Source organism: Aythya ferina, assembly GCF_964211825.1.
Source record: "Aythya ferina genome assembly, chromosome: 9".
Lineage (NCBI taxonomy): Eukaryota > Metazoa > Chordata > Aves > Anseriformes > Anatidae > Aythya > Aythya ferina.
In genome coordinates, this window is record NC_140305.1 from 9,655,424 (window position 1) to 9,677,722 (window position 22,299).

Below are 22,299 nucleotides of genomic sequence, written 5' to 3' on the forward strand. Positions count from 1 at the left end.
GAATTAATTAATAAGAATATTAGCATGTCTTTGGTTTATGATATTGGTACAAAGCATTTGCTGATTTTCAGTGGGTTTGGAGGTCCTCTATTTGTCTGTTTGAATACACAGAAAGGATATTTAAGCAAAGAAATGAAATATTTCAGCAGTAATTGCAGGAACTGTCAATTTAGCAAAGCTTTTGTGTGGAACACGCAATAGCTGGCGTTCAGTAGGATGGACCCAACGTTTTAAGAGGCTTGCAGCCCTGCTCTCAGAGTGTTTTGTGACAGATTTAATGCAGAAGTCTTCTGCTTGGATTCAGTTACAGAGTGTTTGAAGCAGTTTAAAAATCAGAGTAAGTGCCTAGTTTGGAAAATATTTAAAAACAAAACAAAACAAAACAAAACAAACAAACAAACAAAAAAAAAAACACAACTAGACAACAGAATAATTGCGGTGCTTGAAATTCTTGTGGTAGCTGTTTATTGAGCAATGCCTTTTTTATCTTCTGTAAGCAAGGTGCTTGTGTTTTGATAGTATTGTTGCATCATTTCATTTTCTAGTTTTTATACAGTTAACGTTTTGATGTTCAGGAGTATACAACATGTTACTAGCGGAAGAATATAAAGCATTCTGGTTTGAAAACAAGATAATTACGTATGTGACCTGTAAATAAGCCCCCAAAAGACTGATTTTGAGTACTGCAGTGTGGTGCACAGGTGAACATCAGCATGCCAGTGACACTGCATCACCTGCCTTGGGTTTAGGCCGCTGTTTCCTGGCAGTGCCGGCTTGTGACCCTTATGGTACCTTGTTGTGCGGCCCTCTCATAGGGACATGTTTTGTGAAGGGTGCGATTCTGTAAAATGGAATCAGGATAAGAAAGCACTCCTCGATGGCAGCGGTGGGAAGGAACTCGTTACCACAGCTGAGGTCCAGCAAGGAAACAAGCCAGGAGACCCCTGTAGTAAGGGCTCGGCAGCCTGCCGCTGGAGGTGCACCAGGGAGGCTTCGAGGTTGCCGTGCTGGAAGTCATGGTCTGGTAGGTCTGCGCTCGGATCCTGGGTGTTTTGGTGCTTGATGACGTTGTGGGGCAGTTTGGTGGTGGTGTTTTTCATCCATTCCCTTTGGAATTACTTGGGTGTTGGATATTGGGATATATATGGGGATTCTCCATTGCGGTGTTCTGAAAACTGTCTGGGCTTGCAGGGAAGGGCACCAGGGACCCAAGGGAACGGCACGGAGCTATGGCAGGCTGGCTGTCAGGAAAAGGTTCTTCACCAGGAGGGCGGTTGGGCACTGAACAGGCTCCCCAGGCACGTGGCAAGGGTCTCTGACAGAGGGTTTGTTTTTTGGGTGCGGAGCCAGGGGTTGGACTCAGCGGTACGTGTGGGTCCCATCCAACGTGGGATTTTCTGTGGCTCTGTGGTTGGAGTATTTGTATGTCTAGCCCATAGTGCTGTCTGTCTCCAGAAAAAGGAAGTCACAGCAAGTGTACGGGAGGAGCAGTACGCTGGATTTGAAATTTTAGGGGAGGTAGGAATAAGTCAAATCGGGGAACTTGATGCGTGTGTTAGAAAAGCAAGCTCAGTGTCAGTAAGTTGGAATTTACTGTCCAGCTATCTCTGGGTGCCCTGGGCCGAGCAACAGTTCAAGCCATCAAAGTTGTTGTGTAAGGAAGATCGGCTGAGTCAGGACCGGGATTCCTCTCGGCATAGAAGAGAGTTCTTCATACCCAGCCAGCAGTAAAACGAGTGGCTGTGTGTGTCTGCAGCCTGCACAGCCATCTGAGGTGTCAGCGAGACAAAGTGCATGCAAGTCCATTAATTAATTTATTGAAATGGACAGGGAGAGGAGGAGGAAGAGCCCAAACCCGAACCATAGGTTTTTTCTTGTATTTGTCTTATATATGGTTTGAATTAAAGTTTCTTGAGTCTTCTGTGCACCCATGTGACGTTAGGATTGAGCCGTAATGTGAGGAGATGAATAATGCTTGTCTGCATCTGCAAAGTATTTTCAATTGTTTACTCTTCATAATGATTTCAGGGCAAAAGGTTGTGTGTATGTGTGTGGAGGAGAGCTGTCTTGTTTTTCTTTTCATTTGAGGAGTATATTTGGGAACGTGTGTGGTAAATGCTGACTGGAAGGTGAGTAGTTATTTGTGAACTCTCTGGAGCGAAGAAAAGCATGGTTGGTTTGGCAGCTTGTCAGCAGCAAATGATACATTAATCTTTGGAGCAAAACCAGAAACTTCCCTTTCTGCTGTTAGCGGTACAAGTAAGGAGGGACCGCCTGTCAGTCCTCTGCAGGCTGACGCTGTTGGGCTTCCTTGAAACATCCGTGTAAGAGACGCGCAGTGCCTGTGGCAGAAAGCCTTCTGTATTTGGTTGAAAACAATAATAATAATGAAAACCTTTCTACTATACTGAGAGTTTGCATCCATCTACGTTACTAACTTTTCTTCAAATAACAACTTCACTGTGTTTGTACAGTTTCAAATACACCGTTGTGGTGTTGCAAAATTTCCAATGTAGTTTAAAGCTAAAGGGGTACCGCTCCGGAGACAGGCATCAAACCTGTACAGAATATGGTCAGTCTTCATCCCAGCCTAGTTTTGTTTCCCAGCACTTCAGAGTTACTGTTTTACATCTACTGCTAGTGGTAGTGATGCACTGAAGTCATTTTTTTAAATTAAAAATGTTTATCTGTGCTTTAATTAGGTGATACGTAGGTATGTTGACAATTCTACTGTGCTCAAGATAATGATCTGACTATTCTTTATCTAAGTAATAATAAAAAATATTTTCCTTCACTGAATTGTTGCTAAGGTATTGGGTTACCATTTTTTTTTACTACCAAATATGATTCTGCCAAGCTAGTTAGAGTTCAGGCATTACAAGTCTATAATGTTTTTTATACAGCAGTCTGTTTTGATAACTATGGTAGTTTCTACTTCTGATGATGTAAATAAGATGGGTGTATGAAAAGCTAAAGTGATAAGAATAGCAGACAGGTACTGTATAAAAAGAGAAGATTATTTGGTAGCAATTTAAGCTTTTCATCAAAACCAAAGTTTCCAGGAATGTGAAGACCACTGAAAAAGTTAGAAGTAATATTAAAACCCCAGTCAAGTTTTTTTTTTCTCATAATTTCTTATCTGAATTTTTAATAATTTCATCAAGATTTGCAGCAGCTCTTTGTCTCTTGAAATTGAATCCACGTATTGGTTGCTTTCATTGTTTCTATCACTTCAAATGCATTGGATTCAAATCACTCATTTTTTACCATAAAATGACAAATCTCGCTATTTATGATCAAGTAATAGAAGACCTCATCTATTTCCACTTTTTAAATAAAGAACTTTGGTCTCTGTAATTTTTCCTTTACTCCATTTTGTTTAATGTGAAAGCTTCAACGTTAATTTTCTTGGGTGAGAAATGCTGTGGGGAAAGTATTGGCTGGGGACATGTAATAATTAGATTTTGTTTCTAAGTGTGTCACACAGCTGCAGTTTGGGCTTGGAAAAGTCTGGCTATCATTGTATGTTCTCATCTGTCAGGGATGAGGCTATTTCTTTTTTTTTTTTTCTTTAGTGTCTTGCTTGATAAACTTCTCTTGTATTATGTTGTTGAAGATACGTGGTATCTGCTACCACTGACCGTAAAGTGCTTGAGATGCTACTTTAAGATAAATGGAGACATTTAATTGAGAAATACTTTGTAGCAGCTCTGATAGTTTAAATGAATAGCAGATAAGCCTTATTTGCTTTATATTAGGGTGAAGAAATTGTAAATGGATTTTTAAGTGGCCTCATCTAAAACCATCCAGCACCACCAAACAACGTTTAAGTTGCCCCATAATGACAAATTGTCCCAGCTGATGCACAGCCTGACTTTGCCTGGTCTCTGGGGAAATGCTTTTGGTGAAAGAAAACCTCCTTCATTGTATTGTTGTTATTTTTATAGGAGAAATTATTCATAAAAAAAAAAGCAGGGGGAAGCAGACAGCAGTACAGCAGCTAAAGTCTCTGTAAAGCATCATATTAAAAGATTTAAAAGTTGGAATATTTAGTGTACTGCTGTCATGGGAATAGACGTTTGAGTGATTAACCCCCTTCTATTTATAGCCATTTCCTGCAATATTCCTGTTCCAGTTAAATTCTAGGGAAATTTCTGAGAAGGCAGAGCAGTTGTTGCCTACGCCTCTCAGTGCAGGGAATTATTATAGCGTCCCTAAGTTATGTTCTTCATGTGAAGTTCACAAATCAAATTGCTGTATTTTCAGGTTTATTTACACTTTGATCACTCATCAGCTTCCATTGTGTACAAGTACAGGATTTGATGAGGCCTTCAGCATTTGATGGATACTCATCTCTTCCCGTCAATACCTGCTGATATTTAAAATACTGCTACATTGCGGCTTAAGGCTGATCTTCTGGGATTACTGGCTCATGGGAATGAAAGAGGCTGACTGTGTGCCATACTGATAAAGCTCAAACACAAGGCTGATAGTCTGGAGACTGATAAAAATGAAGAAAAAAAAGTGTCTTGGAGCCAGACCTAATACAAACCAATTATTGTGAAATTTTCCCACCCTCTTGATGCCAGGAGGTGATTCTTCCTCGTTAATTTAATTGGGCCTTGTTGGGCAGGGAAGTAGCATGATACTTTTTGCTGTGTTTTCTAACTCCGTTTGTGGAGTAATAAGGGGTTGCTGCGCAGGTAATTGGTGTGACCCCTTTTGTAAGGAGAAATTTTCAGAAATAAGGGCATTCCTGAAACTTCAAGCCCAAGCTTCTGCATGTAGGTGATTAACACACATGTTTACCCTGAAGAAAGTTTTCTTGGGATGCAATGGCAATGAAGTGGTCCAAGAGTTGTGTAACTTTCTGTTGGTCTGTGATATGCTTTACTTCGTGATTTACTTGTGGGAAGTAAAATCAGATTATGGAGGGACTTCCAGGGTTTCTTTCTGACTTATCATGGGAAAGAACTTGAATTTTAGTTTTCAATTGCACCCTTTTGTAAATCAAGTTTTTGCTCAAGCATGATGGTGAGAGATTTTTTATTACAGCCAAACCATTATTTTTTCCAGTGAAAATGGAAAAGCCCTTGCCTTTGTTTGAAAGGGTCGCTTTTTTTGATTACTGAATTTACGGCATATTGTCAGAATTCCTTTCCTGATTGCACGTGCTGCTGCTCCAGGGCTCTTTTACACTCCCAGGTTCATACCCCTGGTGTGCTGCTGCTGCTCTTTGGAGGTGAGGCAGTGGCAGGGGAAGCCGTTCTGATGGAGGGGAGAGCGGCTCGCTAGAGAAGGGCTCTCCTCGTTTGCTCTGGAGGAAGGAGCTCTTTCTCATTTGTCCCAGGAGGAGAGAACATTTAGGTGTCTGTTGCCAGAAACTGATCTATTGTCAGTCTTGTTTAGGAGGAGGATAAAGATGTTTGCTACAAGGCATCCGCTGCTTCCTCTCTTTAGTCCTCCTACACCTTGCTGTGGAAATGGCCCTGGGTGCGTTGTTTTCAGTCCAGCCTTCCTTGGGCTCCTCTTTGGTCTTATGGTTTTAGAGGTGTTGTGCAGACAGTTAAGAAGGCTGTGTTTTATTCTTTCTTGCTGCTTGTGGTTCATCTCAGTGTCAAGAACTGCTTTGCAATTTGATCCTGTTGAACACAGAGCTGTTCTTCATGTGCTTAGAGCAGTTTATCCAACAGAGCATCTGCAGCAGTAGTTCACCGGTGCTGGAGATCCACCTGTGCCAGGCAGGTTGCTCTCGTTGTGAGGGCCGTGTATTCCCCAGGCAGTTCTGTGGGGCACCAACGCTGCCATCATGCAGGGGCGTAGCTGCTTAGCTCTTTGTGCAGACACCTGGAAAAAGCCATTGCTAACAGTACAGCAAAACAGAACCCCTACTGTGAGCCTGGTATCAACATAGCCATTGAGTTATTATTCCTGTGTTTGGTACTTAATTGATCAGGTTTATTCCTGAAAGCTATTAAATTTATTAGTACTGGGGTGTAAGGGGCAGGGAACGGCTTCTGTAGCTTTTTTTGGTTTGTTTTGTTGCTGATTTTTTAAAAAGAAAAAGTTGGTGATGCTAGGAGTTACTTGTCGGCTCTAAGACAGCAGTCTCTGATAATCACACACTTTTTCCTGTTAAATAATGGATGTGCCAGTTGATTGAGATCAGATCTTTTATGGAAAGAGGCTTTAAGGGAGATAGTCTGGCAATATATTCTGCTTTGCAGCTTTTATTGTATTGAAGAAAAAGTAGTTAATGAAAGGATAAAATAATCTGCTGTAAACAAAATTATTAATGCAAAGGGTTCTGCTAGAAGCTGTAAATGTGATTGTGTTCATTTATGTTAGAAAATTGGGTCTCAAAATCACTTCCAGTTATGTTTTGTATTGTTAATGGTGCACTGATTACCATTGTACTGCCAGTTGTAAATTCATACATAAGGACAAGAAAGAAAAGGGAGATCATAAAGCTGCTATCGTTTCCATGTTTCAGAGAAAATGTAAGAACTAAGCCAGAGCCCAAACTTGTATTCAGGCTTGCTACTAGTTTTCTGTTCAGTTTTGCCTGTTTTCCCCACCCATTTAAGTGCAGGTCAGGTTTTCTGTCAAACAGCTGGTGTGAGCGGGAGCATGGCTCTCCTCGCTTTCTTCAGACCCTGCTCATCTTGCTTCCAGGTTCCCTTTTCTGTGCTGTATCACAGCTGAGGCTCTCGGAGGGTTTCTACACACCCACAGAGAGCCCAATTTGGACATTCTGGCCTATAACGTGTCACTCTTTGACGCCCTGGGTTTTCGGCAGCAGAGTATGAAGCAATAGAAGAAGCCTCACTAACGGAAAGAGGATGAAGTGGGGAACAAGAAAATGCACTGCAGTTCAGCGCCCAGGAGAGCTTAGCAGATTTGCTTTGGAGTGCTGGATGGAGCTGAGGGTAAACGGCATTGGTGAGGTGCTGGAATTTTTCCTCCTTCATCACAAGCTTTGCTAGTGATTACTTCTAGTTTAGATCACATTCACTGATGAAACACCGTTGACACTTACCATGAATACTGTTTGGAACGGCAAGTCAGACTGCGGCGGTGTGTCTTTGAAGTTAACCTAGACACTACCATGTTAGTTCAAAATCTGTTGCCATCCACACTCTGGAGCTTGTTTTAATCATAGAGAAGAAAGCCTTTACAACTGGCGTCTGGAGCAAAGTGGGAAGTAGGTAGCTTCACAGAACGGCTCCTAACAATTACTGAAAAATGAGTTGTTCAGCCTGACTATTTAACTCTGCTAGTGTGTTCTCATTTATGATAAAATTAAATATACTACAAAAAGCAGAATTTGGGAACTAAACAACAGTAAATCTGCAGAGTTTCACCATATTAGGCATTTAACACTATGTAATTGGGAAGTGAAACATCAGCATGTGGAGTACTGAAGAAAACTGAGTGCATGGAAGAGATCACAAGAAATAGAAATCAAGAGTAATCCTATTCTTAGGACTATTTTTTTCAAGTAACTAATTGTTATAAGATCTCTGCAGAGACAAGATGAAGGCTCATTGTTAAGTTTCTCTGTTTAAAATGCAAGTACATATTTGTTGATTTGGTGGTAACTTTGAGATGGGACTAATAGGACCTATTTTGGAGTGTTTTTACATCTATGATGCGGCAGCGAGAAGAAATTGCATTACCCGTAAAGGTCATATTCAGGTATCCAAAATTGTGATGAATTGCTTAAACAGGGAGGGCTATGCACCTAAGAAGTCTTTCACAGACTTTTTCGCAGTGCATCGCTCCAAGTCTCGCAGGCACTGGATTTGCTGTGCTGCTGGCAGTGCCCTCCACCCAAAACATTTCTGTGTTTAGTGATTTTCTGCACGTTCTCAAATACTGCTTTAGGTGTAATGAAAATCAACACGAAATCAACTTTTCTTATGGCATTCAATCTATTTTAGTATTCAGAAAGATGATGTTGGGTGCTGTGAGTGCTGAGGGTGCGCAGTGATTGCAGAGCAGTCATTGGCAGCTCATTAACTACTGCAGACACCTCCGTGGGTGGTACAGGGGCTTGTGACAGGGCGCTGGGTCCTTTGGCACCTGCCTCAACTCCTCCTCAGTGCCTCGGATAACTGAGCCTCAGGCCCTGGAGCTTCACGCTCTGCGCACGGGTACGGGTATGGACTCGTGGGAAGAGGGGCACTGCTGGTGACATCTCAGCGACCGTGGCCTCGAATGCGTCGCTCCCATGGTCCAGATCTAGAGAACTGGAGAAATGCTGCAGCCTGGGGGTGCAGGTGAGGTGTGGGCTCTGGCGGGAGGCGGAGGAGCTTGTGTTTTTGTGCAGATGAGTCTGAAACTGTGCCTTTGTCACCAACTTTGGAGCTGCTGAGCCAACCAGTTGAGCAACCACTTGTGCCCTAAACTGGATTGGAACTGGAAATGAGCTGGAAAAAGTTACTCATTTGACCCCCTTGTTCATGAACCAATACAAAGCAAATCTAAGCACTTGTTTGTGAGTCATCAGAAATCATAAAAACGGTCACAGGCAGCCTAGAACTTTGTGCGTTTTCAACTGCAGAGTGCCCTCACATCCAGCTTACTCTCACACCCAGAATCTCTCCTGGGATTGTTTGGTGTTCCCTGACTGCTGCTGCCAGCACAGCCACCAGCCCTCTCTAACATGCAGCGCATCTGCAGGCTCTCCCACTCTTGCAGAGACTTTGCTAATCTTGATTTCAGCATGCTGCCCTCAAATTCAGAGAATAGTAGGTTGGCAAACCGAGCCAGAGAGGAAAAAACATGCTATCTTTTAGAGTCTTTTAGTTAAGCTTCATTAACAGTGGTGTGTTCCACTTCTGCTTTGCCCAGAGGCATTTCTTTTCAAGGTGGCAGAGCAGAAGAGAAACAGTTGAATCATTCTGAAACACAAAACAGAAAAAAAACCCTGTCTGCGGCTTAAAAAAAAAAAAAAAGCATGGTTTTTGTTTGTTTAGGTTTTTGTTTCAGATGGCAGATTAGGGTCAAAAATGTCGCTGTCCTTTTCTCCTGTAGTTGAAGGTCCTTCATTGCCCCGTGAGAGTAAGGACCCTGAGTCTTTTGCTTTTTTATTGACTTTATTGTAAGGGCAAAAGATCGTCCTTTGCCCTGCACTTCGGTCACACCTCGTTATGAGCTAGAACGTGTGGAGGCTGAAACGCACCTGCTGGAGGCTGCAGGGGGCTCTCAGAGCAGAGCCGTGGCTTCAGGAGGCTGTGGCCCTCTGAGTAAAGTGAGGGTGGTTGCTCATGGGGGTGAGTCAGAGCAGCCTGAGCAGGGCTCCCGCTCTGAATCACCCCCCCGAGAAACACAATCACTACATCAACTTATTCTCAATGAAGACACATAACTGAATTCCGCTTCACATCACGCTTCTGGCTGTTATCTGTGTAGCTTACAGAGGAACACTGCCCCCATAGTTCTTAAAGTTATTCATGATAACTCTGGTCGTTGTTCTGTCCATATTAAGAGAGGAAAAACAGATCAAGGCTGTAATTGCCCAGTAGCTCAGACACATATCTCCTGTTCATCTCATTTGGCTTAGAACTTGGTATCCTGAAGCTTCCGTTTCTGCTTTTTTTTTTTTTAAATTATTATTATTTATTTATTTTCTGTGGCTGTTTTCGCATGATGAGAGCTTGACAAATACGCCTATTTTGGTTTGGTTAAGAAGATCCTGCATGAGATAGGTGGGCTTCACAGAACAGCCGGTTGTTCTGGATTGTGAGGTGGTTCAGAACAGGCTGAGCTGTTTGGGTTTTTTAATAATGTTTTTGACCAACTACAAATGCCAACGAAAGTAGAACACAAGGCAAAGCGCTCCTGTGTGTGAAACAGCACGCTGTTGATTGAAATATTTTATCACGGTATTAGTGCAGGAATAACAGAGCCACCTTTAGAAGGGCAAAGTGGTCTCTCCTGTTGAAGTGACCACAGTCACTGCATAATCAGGGTGATGCTTACAGTGCTGTAGCTTGGATCAGTCTGTGCACAATACTGTGCAAGCTTCGGGACATCATTTTATCCAATTCAGGCTTTAACTTGGATTTTCAATGTTTGTGCTAAGATGTGCAGCGTGTAGAAGCTGGGGGTTGCGGGGATTTAACCAAATGTGCCTTCTACAAGCTCTTCTTTTTCTGCTTTAACTCCTGAACTTGTGGTACAATAGCCTAATTTCTGAGAGTTCTTGAACAATTTTCTGGGTGTCATTGCTGAAACATAGGACTAGGAAAGAGGAGAAAATGTTGCTTTATTTTTCTCAGTGTTGCGTTCACCGGAAGGTATTTGTTTGGTGTATTTGCTGATAGCTAATCTCCCCATCTCACATTCAGTAAAAGCGAGTTTCTTCATTGCTGTGGATGCTACGGTACCTAATGCAGCTTGACATTCTCTTGTCCAGTCTTCAGTGCTACCGAGAGCATGAAATGCATGCAACAGCTCTGAGGTAGCTGCTAAATAGCCTAGCTCTTTGTTTCTTTCTGTGTAGCTGTCCAAAGCAGCTGCCAGTGCTTTCAGCAGAGGTCCTGACGCCTTCCTCAGCACGTTCCTCTGGAGCAGGAGATGTGTAGAGAGGAAAACTGTCAAGAAACTGCTGTCCTGTGTCACCCACTCAGCCCCCACAGAGTCCCACTACCTAAAGCACACCTGGAGCGTGCTAACAAAAGGTGCCTTCCTGTGCTCCAGCAGAACGCACAGGGGAGGCTGCCCGGCAGGTCGAGAACTTGGTAGAGTGGAGAAGACTGGAAGGGCCAGGAGCTTAGCCCAGGAACTCCTGGGTGGCATCTTATGCTGCTTCTGAAGGATTTTTATTTATATTTTTCTTATTATTACTTGGTTTTGAGTGGATCACTTCTTCAGCTTAGAATTGCTTTGGGTTTACGTTAGATGCAACACAAGTTTTAAGCAATGGCTGCTTGTACGTTTCCTCCCTTCCATGCTGGTACAATTTCTTGGTATGCGTTTGGAAATGTTCCTGTGGACGTCACAGAGTATGGAGGGCTGTAGGGCTCTAGAAAGTTACACTGTATTGCCACGGATCTTGATCGCCACCCAGCAGTTTAGTGATTGTTGAACTATTTTGTAAGATGGCACTTTTTAAAGACTAACATAAAAAATGTATCTGTGTAAGAAGGGTGTGATGGAAAGATTCACACGAACAATTATTTTGCAAAATGTTCATGTGTAAGGGAAAACAGCTGGCTTCCTGCTGGGTCCCCTGTGCTTTCTGCAGCGTGCTCTGGGTGGGCCCACAGGGGGTGCCGAAGGTGTCGTGCTGTGGTTTTGGCTAAGCCCAGGGTTGACAGAGCCGTGTGGGATGTGGGAGGCTCAGTGCTGATGTCCTGCTGACAGCTCTATTTTTTCTACATTCCCCAGGGAGACACAGTGGGGAAAAGGTGTGTGCTCCTCAGAGCCCAGGCTGCATTCCCTGCTTGAGGCAGTTGCTTCAGTCTTCCTGCTGGTCCTTCTGAGCTCTCCTGTGTCCCCAGAGGCTGTTTCCATGTCTCTGGGGTCCCGGGGCTCTCCCTGGCTGGCAGGCCCGGTCTGTACCTCGGCCTGTGGGTACTGCAGCCACCGGCCTGTGGAAGGCATCCCACTTGTGCTCTGAAGGCAGAGTGCGTACTGCTGCGTGAAAGGTCGTGACCAGATGGGATCTGTGTTTGTGCCGATAACCATCTCTTGTAACCTCTGTTCTCGTTGCCTGAAAATGAGAAAGGTTGCTTGGCTAGAAAAATAAAGCTGCGAAAAATAAAGCTGTAATGAAGGCAGGGCGTGGGCCTAACACCTGAAAAAGTAGTGAGTAGAGGGTCTGTGTGCAGCAGCGGTGCCTTGAGGTCTGGAGGGCCAGAAACCCCCTGGCAGTCTGCAGCCTGCAGCTGGCTGAGGAGCAGCAGAAAGCACACTGGGGTGGCATCGGAGCGAAATGAACAGGAACTAGCAAGCGAGGGACTGTGGAGAATGATGAGAGGGGATAAACTTTGACAGGAGCAATTCCCAAAGTGCTGGCTTGTGGGCCCCAGATGCTCTGTGACTTAGCCATGTGCCAGCCTTCGGCCTGAGTACCAGCGTGTTGGCTGCTGCCTCCTGGAAGCACCTGAGGGGTGTTGGCCCTCCTTGGCTGTGCAGTGAGGTGCTGGAGGTCGGCCCTTTCTGAGGTGGGAATGACTGGGAGCATCACAGGTGCCAAGCAGCCATCTCATTCCGGGTCCCAGTCTGCAGTCTGGTGTGAAGAGAAAGAGAAGAATGGGACAGAAGAGTCAGAGTAGGAAGAGCAGCAGTGATGTGGCCGCCTGCTTTTAATTCTGACACAAAATGCACCAGAAAAAATGCAAAGTGCACTTTATTTGTCTGTGTGTCAAACTTTTGGCTTACCTTCTTTTCAAATAATCTTCTAATCAGCAAATCGAACAACACTGCGGTGTTACGTACGTTTACAAACTTCCCATTTTACAAACTTGATTCCTTTCCATTTACAAGCTTACCATGGGTGGATAATACACCCTAGGGAAGGAGCAAGGTCACAGGTTTTTCCTTTGTATCACGGCTGATGTTAGAAAGCTGGTATTGTGCACTTGGCCTCTGGCTCCTACATTCCACTTGGGAGCCTTCGCTGTGGTTTGCCAACTCTCTGGAAACATTTGTTGCTGTTAGGGTAACCGTGCATCATGTACCCCACTACTGTCACCTGTGCAGTTTCAAAACACTGCTCTTCGCTATGTTGCTGTTGACAAGCAGCCCCTGAAAGGTTTCTCGTGAACGTGGGATGTGTGTCAGGCTCACACGATCTGATCTGTGAACACCTGACAGGAGCCCTCTGGGATGCTGGGGTAACCAGGTTTTAGTTAAAATAACCTGCTTCTGTGCCAGCACGTGGGACTGCATACACGTGCTTTGTCTTCTCTTTGGGAGGCCGCAGATGCTGAAAGATTGTTTCCTCAGGAGGAAGTTCTGGAGTAACTGCTCTTTGTCTTGTATTTGTAGCGGGATGGACTTCACACTCCCTCGCAAACTTCTGCTTTTTGGCCCCTAGTTTTTAGTTCTGATTGATCTGGTTCCACTAATGCCTGATTGGTACGTTAGCATTGGTTATAAGACATTTACACTGCTCTTGTGTCCTTACAAGTTTTATATCCTGCAAGACCTTCATTTTTCTCTAGTCTTCCTATTTGGCTGTTGTAGGCGCCTAGGCTTTAGTCATGGGAAGTTTCTGGACCAGTTCACACCTTTTCGTATCAAAACCTTGCTTTCAAAAGGTTGTGTCTGGAGCTGTAATTTATTTTTTTTCATATGTAGGGACAGCAAATTGATTTTGTCCCCAAGCCGCTGAAGAAAGCTAAATTGCTTCCCAGGGCTCTACAGTGCCAATTCCTACTGAGGTTCTGCCCTGCATGGGGCAGGGGAAAGGCAGCCCTTGCTCCTGATCGCTGAGTTGCGTTGAGTTCTTACAAGCACAACGTAGACAGACTAGTCAGTGTGTTTTAGAAGAACTGTTCATGGGAGGAGGAGGGTAGCTAGTTACCTGCCTTGTGTTTTGTGGCTTGATCTGCAGATAATATCAATGCAAACTGGTAGCACCACTTGGTTGTCAAGGCCAGTTCAAATGTTTTTGTTTGCTTGTTTAATTTTGCTGAGAGCCTGGTTTGCATTTCAGTGCCAGATTCTGCTCCTGGGATGGAGCGACACTGGATATATGTGCAGATTATACAGTTATTCTTATACCTATATTGCTAGAAGAAATGGCCTCTTCTACGTTTTTCCTTTTTTTTTTTCCTTTGAGTTTGAGGATTCATCACTCATTTAGTGAATAGATTGTGTGACATGAGTATGACATTATACTATTTGAAAAGAATGAAAATGTGATTAACTAGAAATTTCTGCACAAACAGTTCACGCCACCATTAAACTAAATGTGAATTACATTATCTTCTGTTTTTCTTTTTTAGGTTACATTTAGGTCATCTTGAGTAACCTTCTGAGAAAATAAGCGAAATAGTAGGAAAGCAATGTTTAATAGAAGTAACTTCACTACACAGCTGGACTGAAACAGGAACAAGTTCTCTGAAGTAAGTATTACAGTTAATTTTTTTATCTTGTGAAGTCAGTAGCCTAGTTACTGGGCTATTATTGTATTTAACTTTGAAGTTGCATTAAAAAATGAATGACTCCATACTCACTGCAATCAGTTGTTAACGGTCACTCGTTTGGACTCTTACTGAAGCACCTGCCATCTTGGTAGCAATTGTATTGTAAATATGAAATTTCGATAGGCTTCATCTCTATTTTTCTCTAGGATCCTGTCTGTTCTGGGTATGGTTTTGAGCAGGAAGTGGCCTACTGCAGAGGCTGTTGCATATAAACCCAGAGCTGCTGGCAAATATTAAAGCCCTGCCTGCATCTCCAATAGAATTTGAAAACTGTTTTTGTCTGTAACTTTCCACTTCTAGAGTTCTGTGTGTGGCTTTGATATTTTAGAGTATTTCATGTTTAACGTAATTTTTTTTCCTTTTCAATAGATTACATTGTTCGGTGGGAGTAAACATGCTCCATCTTTAGTGAAGCTGTATTTTTCTCTCTATATAGTAAAATATATATATAATATAGTATAATATGTATACATTTTTCAAATATAAAGGAGGCACAATAAAATTTACTAGGTTTGCAGTGTTTACACTAAAAATTTCTGGTAGGCACCAATGTTTAGAATTAGATTAAAGAATCAAATATTTCCTTTCTCAGTTAGCCCTTAATAGCTGTGCTGTTTTCTCTGCTGGCTTTCTCTGCCAAGTAAATTTGAATTCTAATTTGCAAAGTGATACAGATTGAATGTAGAGGAGACAGAGTCCTTCCACCGTAGAACAGCGTGTAACCTGGTGATCTGAACACCATGGAGAGTATCACTGATGTCTGCTGCCCCTCACCTTGGTGTCTTCATCCCGTCACTGACTGATGAATTCATAAAGATCTGAGAGGGGAGTCATCTCCCCTTGCAACCCGCCCACCCCCAAAACAAAAAACAACAACCAGAACACTAGGACGAGTATTTATGTACTTTACTCCAGGGAAGGGAAAGTCATATATGTAGCAGTGTGATATAGGAGCCTCCCTGCAAGCCAGTGATACGAGTCTGCCATTGTCACTATCACTGGATAACTGTTTTAAGCCAGCCTGGTTGTTTATAGCTGCATCCTCCCTCGTTCTTCTGGACAGTAATTGCTCTTCGTGTCTCCCATCCTGCTGTTACAAGTGTCAATGCAGTGAAATGGATTGTGAATCCAATTGAAGTTATAATGAACCTGGCAGAACAGATGTTTTTAGTCTTTATCAGTTTTTAGACAGGGTCTGTATCAGTACAACATGAACTCTTAGACTGTCCAAGGAAAGGAATGAATGGCTGGGACTGGGAGGAAGAATGGGTCTAGCTGTCAGTGGCAGTGTCGTCCTGTATTGCAGTTCCATCAGCCATCAACCCAGCAAAAGTCTTCAGTTTATGAATCTCAGATGTATGTTTTTCTGCACTGTCACATTAACTTCAAGCTCAATTTTGTCTCATTTATGGTATGAGAAGCTTAGCTACCTACCTTTGGGACTGTGAATTGCATGCTTCGCTATCAGAAACCTAAAAATGTAGATAACCGACAAAGCATAATTCTTAATTACTGTGTGCTTCAGTTGCTTGAGATGGGACTGTAATATTTTTTCTATCAACTTATTTGCATCAGATGGGGGATGTTTAAACATCATTCTAGAGGTTAGAAACAGAGAAAAATCTGCATAATGTTTTGTCTGTTTTTGTTTTTTTCTTTGGAGGGACGGGGTTTATTCATGCTATGTGATGTGAATGTCATTTTGCAAAAGTCGTTGAAAGTACACTTGAATGCATAGTCAGGAAGGAAAAAAACCCTGGCTATTAGAACTGAAAGGGAGTGGTTTATTTTGGTTTTCAACAAGTGTATTTTGGCATCTTGCTTTTATTGCCAAAAGGAAATGACTCTTCACAGCTTCTTAAAAGAGGGATGTGTATAGGGGTAGAAAAGTGTCTGTGAACCTAGTCAGACAAGCTCAACTTTTCCTACTCAATATTTTTTTCCAAAGTGGTTTTAATTGCCAGAATAACACATCCGTACTGATAACTTTAAAGTTTCAAATAAACAAGTGTTTAAAGTGTTTGATGTGCATGTTAGTTCCCGTCCTCTGAGTACTTGAACTTGGAGCGAGTGCTACAAGGCTGTCAGCACCTGAACATGTGTGTGGGGGGGCCTCGGTCCTTGGAGACTTGGCAAAGCAACTGTGCTTTACATTGGATGTTGCAACAAGCTTGGGACGTGGTGACTCCCAGTGGTCCCTTCCAACCTAAATTATTCTGTGATTCTTTGACGATCTTAATTATTTTTGGTCCTTATGGCTAGGACTTCTGTCAGCTTTATTCTGTTAACTTCATGACAAAAATATTGATTGCATGGAATTTTGATGTTTGTTCTTTTCTACCAACTGGCATGATATTTCAAGTTGCCTTTATGGATGTCACAACAGGTACATAAAATACATCCAGCTGTTTGCATTAGACACAAATTGCTGTATTTCTTTCAATGCTTGTTCAGCCATGAACAGTCCTGATAATGTAACAAATGGCTGTGAAGAGCCAGCTCTGAACCTGTGCAGTGGGTGACAATGAAGCTGGTACAGCAAGAGAACCTGCATCTTGATGCAAATTAGAAATTCAGACCAGATTGATCTCTGGAACAAAAAGACCCCACCAGGAAAAATGTTTAGTCTGATTTTTTTTCTTTTATTTTTGTTTTCCTTCCCTTACAGAGCATCTTTCTAACCTGTAGAATCCATGGCACCTCCGTATTTGAATCCTAAGCACAGTCTGCTTATGTGATAATTTTGTGTTTCAGTGTGTGCCCTCCTTTTTGGAGAAAATTTCACTCCTAATTAATTTCCCACTGTTTTTAATTATTTTACTTTTTTAACCCCTCTTTCTGATGCATACGATTTGTCTGCTGGAGGATAACCCTCTTTCCTAGAGGTTTTGATTGAAAGATCAGAAATAATTGAGAAGTGAATCTTCTAATCCCTGTGTGAAGAGGTATCTATATATAGGAAAACCTCAATTTCTGGTCTTTTTTTTATAGTAGGAAGTCATCTAGCACATAATTTAGAGATGTAACATTTTAATAGCTAAAGGAAACAATTGGCTGCTGGTGAATTTTGAAGGTCTAGGTCCGTTGATACAATTTGAGATGAAATATTAACCAGTTATATATTTGAATGCCTTTTAAGTGGAGTGTTTATTTTTCCTTTCCTTCTTGTTTAAAGTGGAACAAGTAATTATCCTGCATGATACAACAGGCAAGAAAACACTAGGGAGCAGAATTAGTACTGATTTAGTATTTGCTATTTTTTGCTAGATTAGGAAGAATAATTTTGTACAATTCATGTATAACAATAGAACTTGAGGGTAAGAAGGGGGGAGGCTACAGGTTGCTTTGAAAGATAAATCAATAAAATCAAAACTCCAGATTTTAATGCATCTCTTCAGATTTACAACAGACACATTATGTAGTCTTTTAAAATAAGAAAAAAAAAAAAAAAAAAACTTATTTTATGTTCAGGTATGCAGCCCGAGAAACTTTTCAGTCTCACCTGTGTTAAAATGACATCTTTTTTCTGTGTTAAGTTTCAACTTTTTCTCCTCCTTCCTGCTTCAGTCTGACTGCCCAGTCCTACCTTTTCATGTGCCAGTTCCATTCACCTTTTTTGTTATGTCTGATTTTTCATTTTGCATATGTATTTATATATATAGACACATATACACACAGGTGGTGTATGTGGCTTTAATTTGAAAGTATTTGTATTTCAAAAATAGATATTTATTTATATATATAAATTCACATATGTATATGTGCATATATATAGGGCTATATGAAATACAGATATTATAAAGAGAACCAACAGGCAGTTTTGAGTAATTCAAGGACATTTAAGCAGAATTCAACATATTCTAACGCTTTATGCTAACCTTTCCCTGGTACATAAAATGCTTACATTGTTCTGGAGTACCAAAAGCAAATTATCTAGGTTTGGAACTAACCAGGTCTAATCTGCCAAATCTGTAGTCCCGCTTTACTGAGCTGGACTACACTAGTACAGAATGCACTGGTCTTCACGTCAGCTCCCACTCTGTCTACCACTTTTTTTTTGAAACCTCCTGAAATCTCTGAAGAGAGCTGTTTACTAATTTTCCCAAAGGTGAACGTCCACATATGTTCTTACCAGCACAGAACACCGGATTATCCAACTCCCTGACTTGGTCAAGGGTATCACGTTACCTGCTATTTATATGATGCTGCTTTCCTAATCAGCTGCTTTCTTCCACTTCGTTATATTCTCTCCATTCTTGACCATTCAGAACTGGATTCCATTGCACTGAAAGAGGACGGATGTTTTCTTGTAGTGGTCCCAGCTTCAGTGTGATCCAGTGATCAAATGTGCCTGCAGACAATTTCAGCCAGTAGCATTTAAAGGTGAAATAATTTCTTCTCTCTGCAACTCAGTTTAATTGTACAATACAAAAAGATGGTCGGCAGCTCATTTTATTTATATATATTTATACACACATACACACCTAAAATTTTATAGATATGTATCTAAAACATCTGTATACCAATTTCAAGATAAAACAAGGGATAGCCATGAATTAGCTGAGAGAAACAACTTTGTTACTTTTGTACTCATGAATATTGTACTCCCTGTGAATTGTCTGAAGTCGATATCAGAAGCCTGGGACTAAAGTTTTGTTCAGTTGTCTGGTTTATTATGAATAACCTTTAGAGGGAGCAGGAACAAAGCTTATTTACCTGAGCATAAAGGAGCAATTTCCTCTTATCTTCATTGTTCCTGCCAGTTCTGGTAAGTCTCCAGGTCTGGAATACCATTTTAATAATGCCATTCTCTACCTGTACACTTGTTCTGCAGGAAAAAGTTTCTGATGATGATAATCTCATTTACATGCTATTTTAAAAATTATGCTGTCATTGAATTGTAGAATAATTTCCATAAGAAGGGACAACCAGGGGTCATCTAGAATAACCACCTGCTCAAATCAGGTTGCTTAAAATTAAATTATGTTTTAATTTGGAATCAGTTAATGTTCGCATTTTTGTCTTGTCTCTAAATCCTGCTGAAGTCAATTGCAAATTCAAGCACTCAGCATTTTTTTTTTAAAGTGGGCCCACTTTCATTTAGAGGCATTAGTATCATAATAAAAACTCTGTGGTGGTTTTAAAACCCTTGCTCCAATTTTTAAAATCTAATGTATGCTGCTGTGGGTACAGCAAAGGAATTCTGATACAGAAATAAAGTTACACAAGATGAACGGATAAAATGATTCATGGCTATGGAAAAAAGACCCAGTAATTTTATTTTTTTATTGGTGGAAAATTATCTATATTTCATGAGGAGAACGAGAGAATTCAGACTTGAATAGTTAAGAGACTTCTCTTGCTACCAGTCTGAGCACTGTGAGGGAAAGACATTTAAATAAGGCATTTTATGTTTTTTATATGTAGATATTTTTAGAAAGTGAAATGATATTTTTATTCTGATTTCTGAAGAAATCCTGGCTAAATTGGCACTTAATTTTCCACTCCATAGGGCCAGCTTTGAAATAAACTGCTGGGAAATATTTATAGTAATGCATGCTCTTTAAAAGTAACTTCTCAGGCTACACTGTAGATATCTTAAATTCTTAAAATCTTTGCTATTATAGATAAATAACCATGACGTTCCTGGAGTGGAAAAATCTTAGCTTTGCTAATTTAGGCAATTGTATTTACAATCAAGTTGTTTGTATTTTATTTTTAAATTTGTAAGCGGTTTGGACTGTCCGGTTGCAGCAGGCCAGAATGGTATGACATTATATATGGAATACACTTCAATTTTTTATTGTGTGACTTTCTACTTTCCCCAGAGCAGCTGTGGCTGCCCCAGCCCTGGCAGTGCCCAAGGCCAGGCTGGATGGGGCTGGGGGCAGCCTGGGCTGGGGGCAGGGGGCTGCAGCCAGGGGCTCTTTGAGGTCCCTTCCAACCCAGGCCATTCTGCGATCACCTGTGGTGATTCTGTCCATGCATCAGATCCCATCTTTAAAAGAGGGCTCCGGGTAATCTGGTGTGAACTGTGAGTTCCAGTGAACAGAAAGTAGTCATTAGCTCATGCATTGCTCAGCACAGGTGCTTTCCCCTGTCCCTTAAACCTCTAAACAAACAGGCTGCAGTTTGGTTTCATCTCTGGCTATTGCTGAAGGCAGCAGCGTTGTTCTCGTGCTGCCCTTGCTTCAGCTGCAGTGCCTGAACACCACAGGCCGAGTCAGGTTGTTCCCTGATTTGAGGGCAAACAAGCGGTGTTTGTCCGCAGAGCCGTGGTGGTGTGTGGCTGGGGAGGTGGGCAAGGGGCTGGGAGGGTCTGACCGTGCACCGCTCTCCCAGCGAGCTGCACATCGGGTGGGATTACATGTGGGAAAGAAAGGGGCTTGGCAGAGCAAAGAGGTGTCTGAGGCGATCCTGTTCCAGGCAGTGCAAATACAGTGGAAATTGGCAAAGTGGGAGTCCCGTGCAGCTGCCTGGCATGGTGCTGGCCTGTTAGCTGCAGGGCAGGCGGCTGGGGCACACCAGCTCCACGGGGGCAGCGGCTGTGAGCTTGGTACCATTGCAGCAGGAGGGGATGTCGCTCTCCAGAGCCACCAACAGGCACGCTGACCTCTTCTGTGTATTTGACTTCACCTGAGGCTCCAGAAGAAACCTGAATTCTTTCAAATATAAAGGAGAAGTTTCGCCTTTGATTTTTTTTTTTTTTTTAATTCTTCATAAGTTTCATAGGACATAAGCCTTCTTGCATGTTCTTACTCTTTTTACATCCTTGCTGGTAGATTCTTTTCCCTTATTTGTTCTCAAATGTTTCCTCCATAGCGTGTTTATCTTTTTATAGTACTAGATGTTTGCGTAGTTAGAAAAATGATTACAAAGATTATATTGTGTAAGCGCTTAGTGTTTCTTCTGCTTAGACTACGTGATATGCTGCTGCTGTTTCCTAGAAAATTACTGTGGTCAGATTGTCATCTAGTCTGTTTGGGACAGTAAGGTATTGTTTCAACACTGTTCTTGTGTGTCTGGATGGGGTGGCCCTTTTTCAACTGCTTTCACTACTGCAAGCCTTTTTTTTAGCCCCTTGACTGCCACGTGATAGAGGAAGCAGCAGATAAAAGGCAGTATTGATCACAGTGATGGTCATCTTGGAATGTGGTGCACAGCAGCTGTAATAACTTTATATAAAGCAAAAAGCTGGATGAGCAGAGTGCTCTTAGATTTTACATGATCAAAATAAGCTAGTTTCTGTTTTCCCCCTCATCCATGTAAATATTAATATTCATAGTGAAAAGAAAAAAACAAGGCTGTGTTCAGGAGTTCGTTTTTTTTTTTTTTTTGGTAGCTTAGCAAATGTAAATGACTTTTAACCTGAGAAGCTGTGTGTATTTGTGCTCTTAAAACGTGCCTGTGTTTGAAATAGTAGATGAAACAGTAAGTAAATGAAAGCTTCTCCATATGGAAACCGCCCTCCTCATACACGAGAGATTCCTCTCCCCCAAACCCTCCCTTGGCTTGGTGCTAGGAGGCAGCCCTGGGGTTGGCTCTATGAAATGTAACTGAAGGGGTTGGAATTTTCCTCCAACGTTGTGTCATGTGGGTTTTTATATTTACCAGCTTCCTCACAGCTTCTTTCACTTGTATTTTACCAGTTTCTTTTTGTTAATGCTTCAGGACAATTGATCAAACATTGCGTTAGATTTTACTTTTCTGTTATTTCATATTAAAAGAACACCAAAGTACACCTCAAAAGATGTTTTTTAGGGGATTAGTAGTGAGGTCACAGGGATAAAGGAGGGTTTGTAACTTAATGGCATAGTGTGACATTTCGGAACTTGTGCTTTTTTCGGTACGTCACTTTTAGAAGAACTTACCTGACGCGGATTAATGTTGGTTGCTGCTTATGATCCATGTGAATTTGTGGGTACTTCTGAATGTCTAGGTCTCTAGCTGATGTGACAAAGTATTTTAAAGAGAAGTAAGACTAGTTTTATTATCTAATGGATGAAACAAAACCAATAATTTCCTCTTGTCTCCTATCTTATCAATTCTTTTTCTTTTCCATATCTATAAGTCAACATAGCTTTTCTTTCTTCAGAAGACAACTAACTGATGCTGATGTTGACCCAATTGTGCT

At 41.8% G+C, this 22,299-nt stretch overlaps 1 protein-coding gene across 6 annotated transcripts in view; it reads left to right on the top strand.

Moving 5' to 3' along the window:
• The window catches only part of PIK3CB (phosphatidylinositol-4,5-bisphosphate 3-kinase catalytic subunit beta), a 98,848-nt gene that overhangs the window by 26,816 nt on the left and 49,733 nt on the right, over positions 1–22,299 (top strand). For all 6 annotated transcript variants that reach the window (XM_084529923.1, XM_084529926.1, XM_084529925.1 and 3 more), the window contains one exon: positions 13,965–14,084. The gene's annotated coding sequence lies outside the window, so the exon portion shown is untranslated. Of the gene's footprint in view, positions 1–13,964; positions 14,085–22,299 lie in introns of those variants that run through there.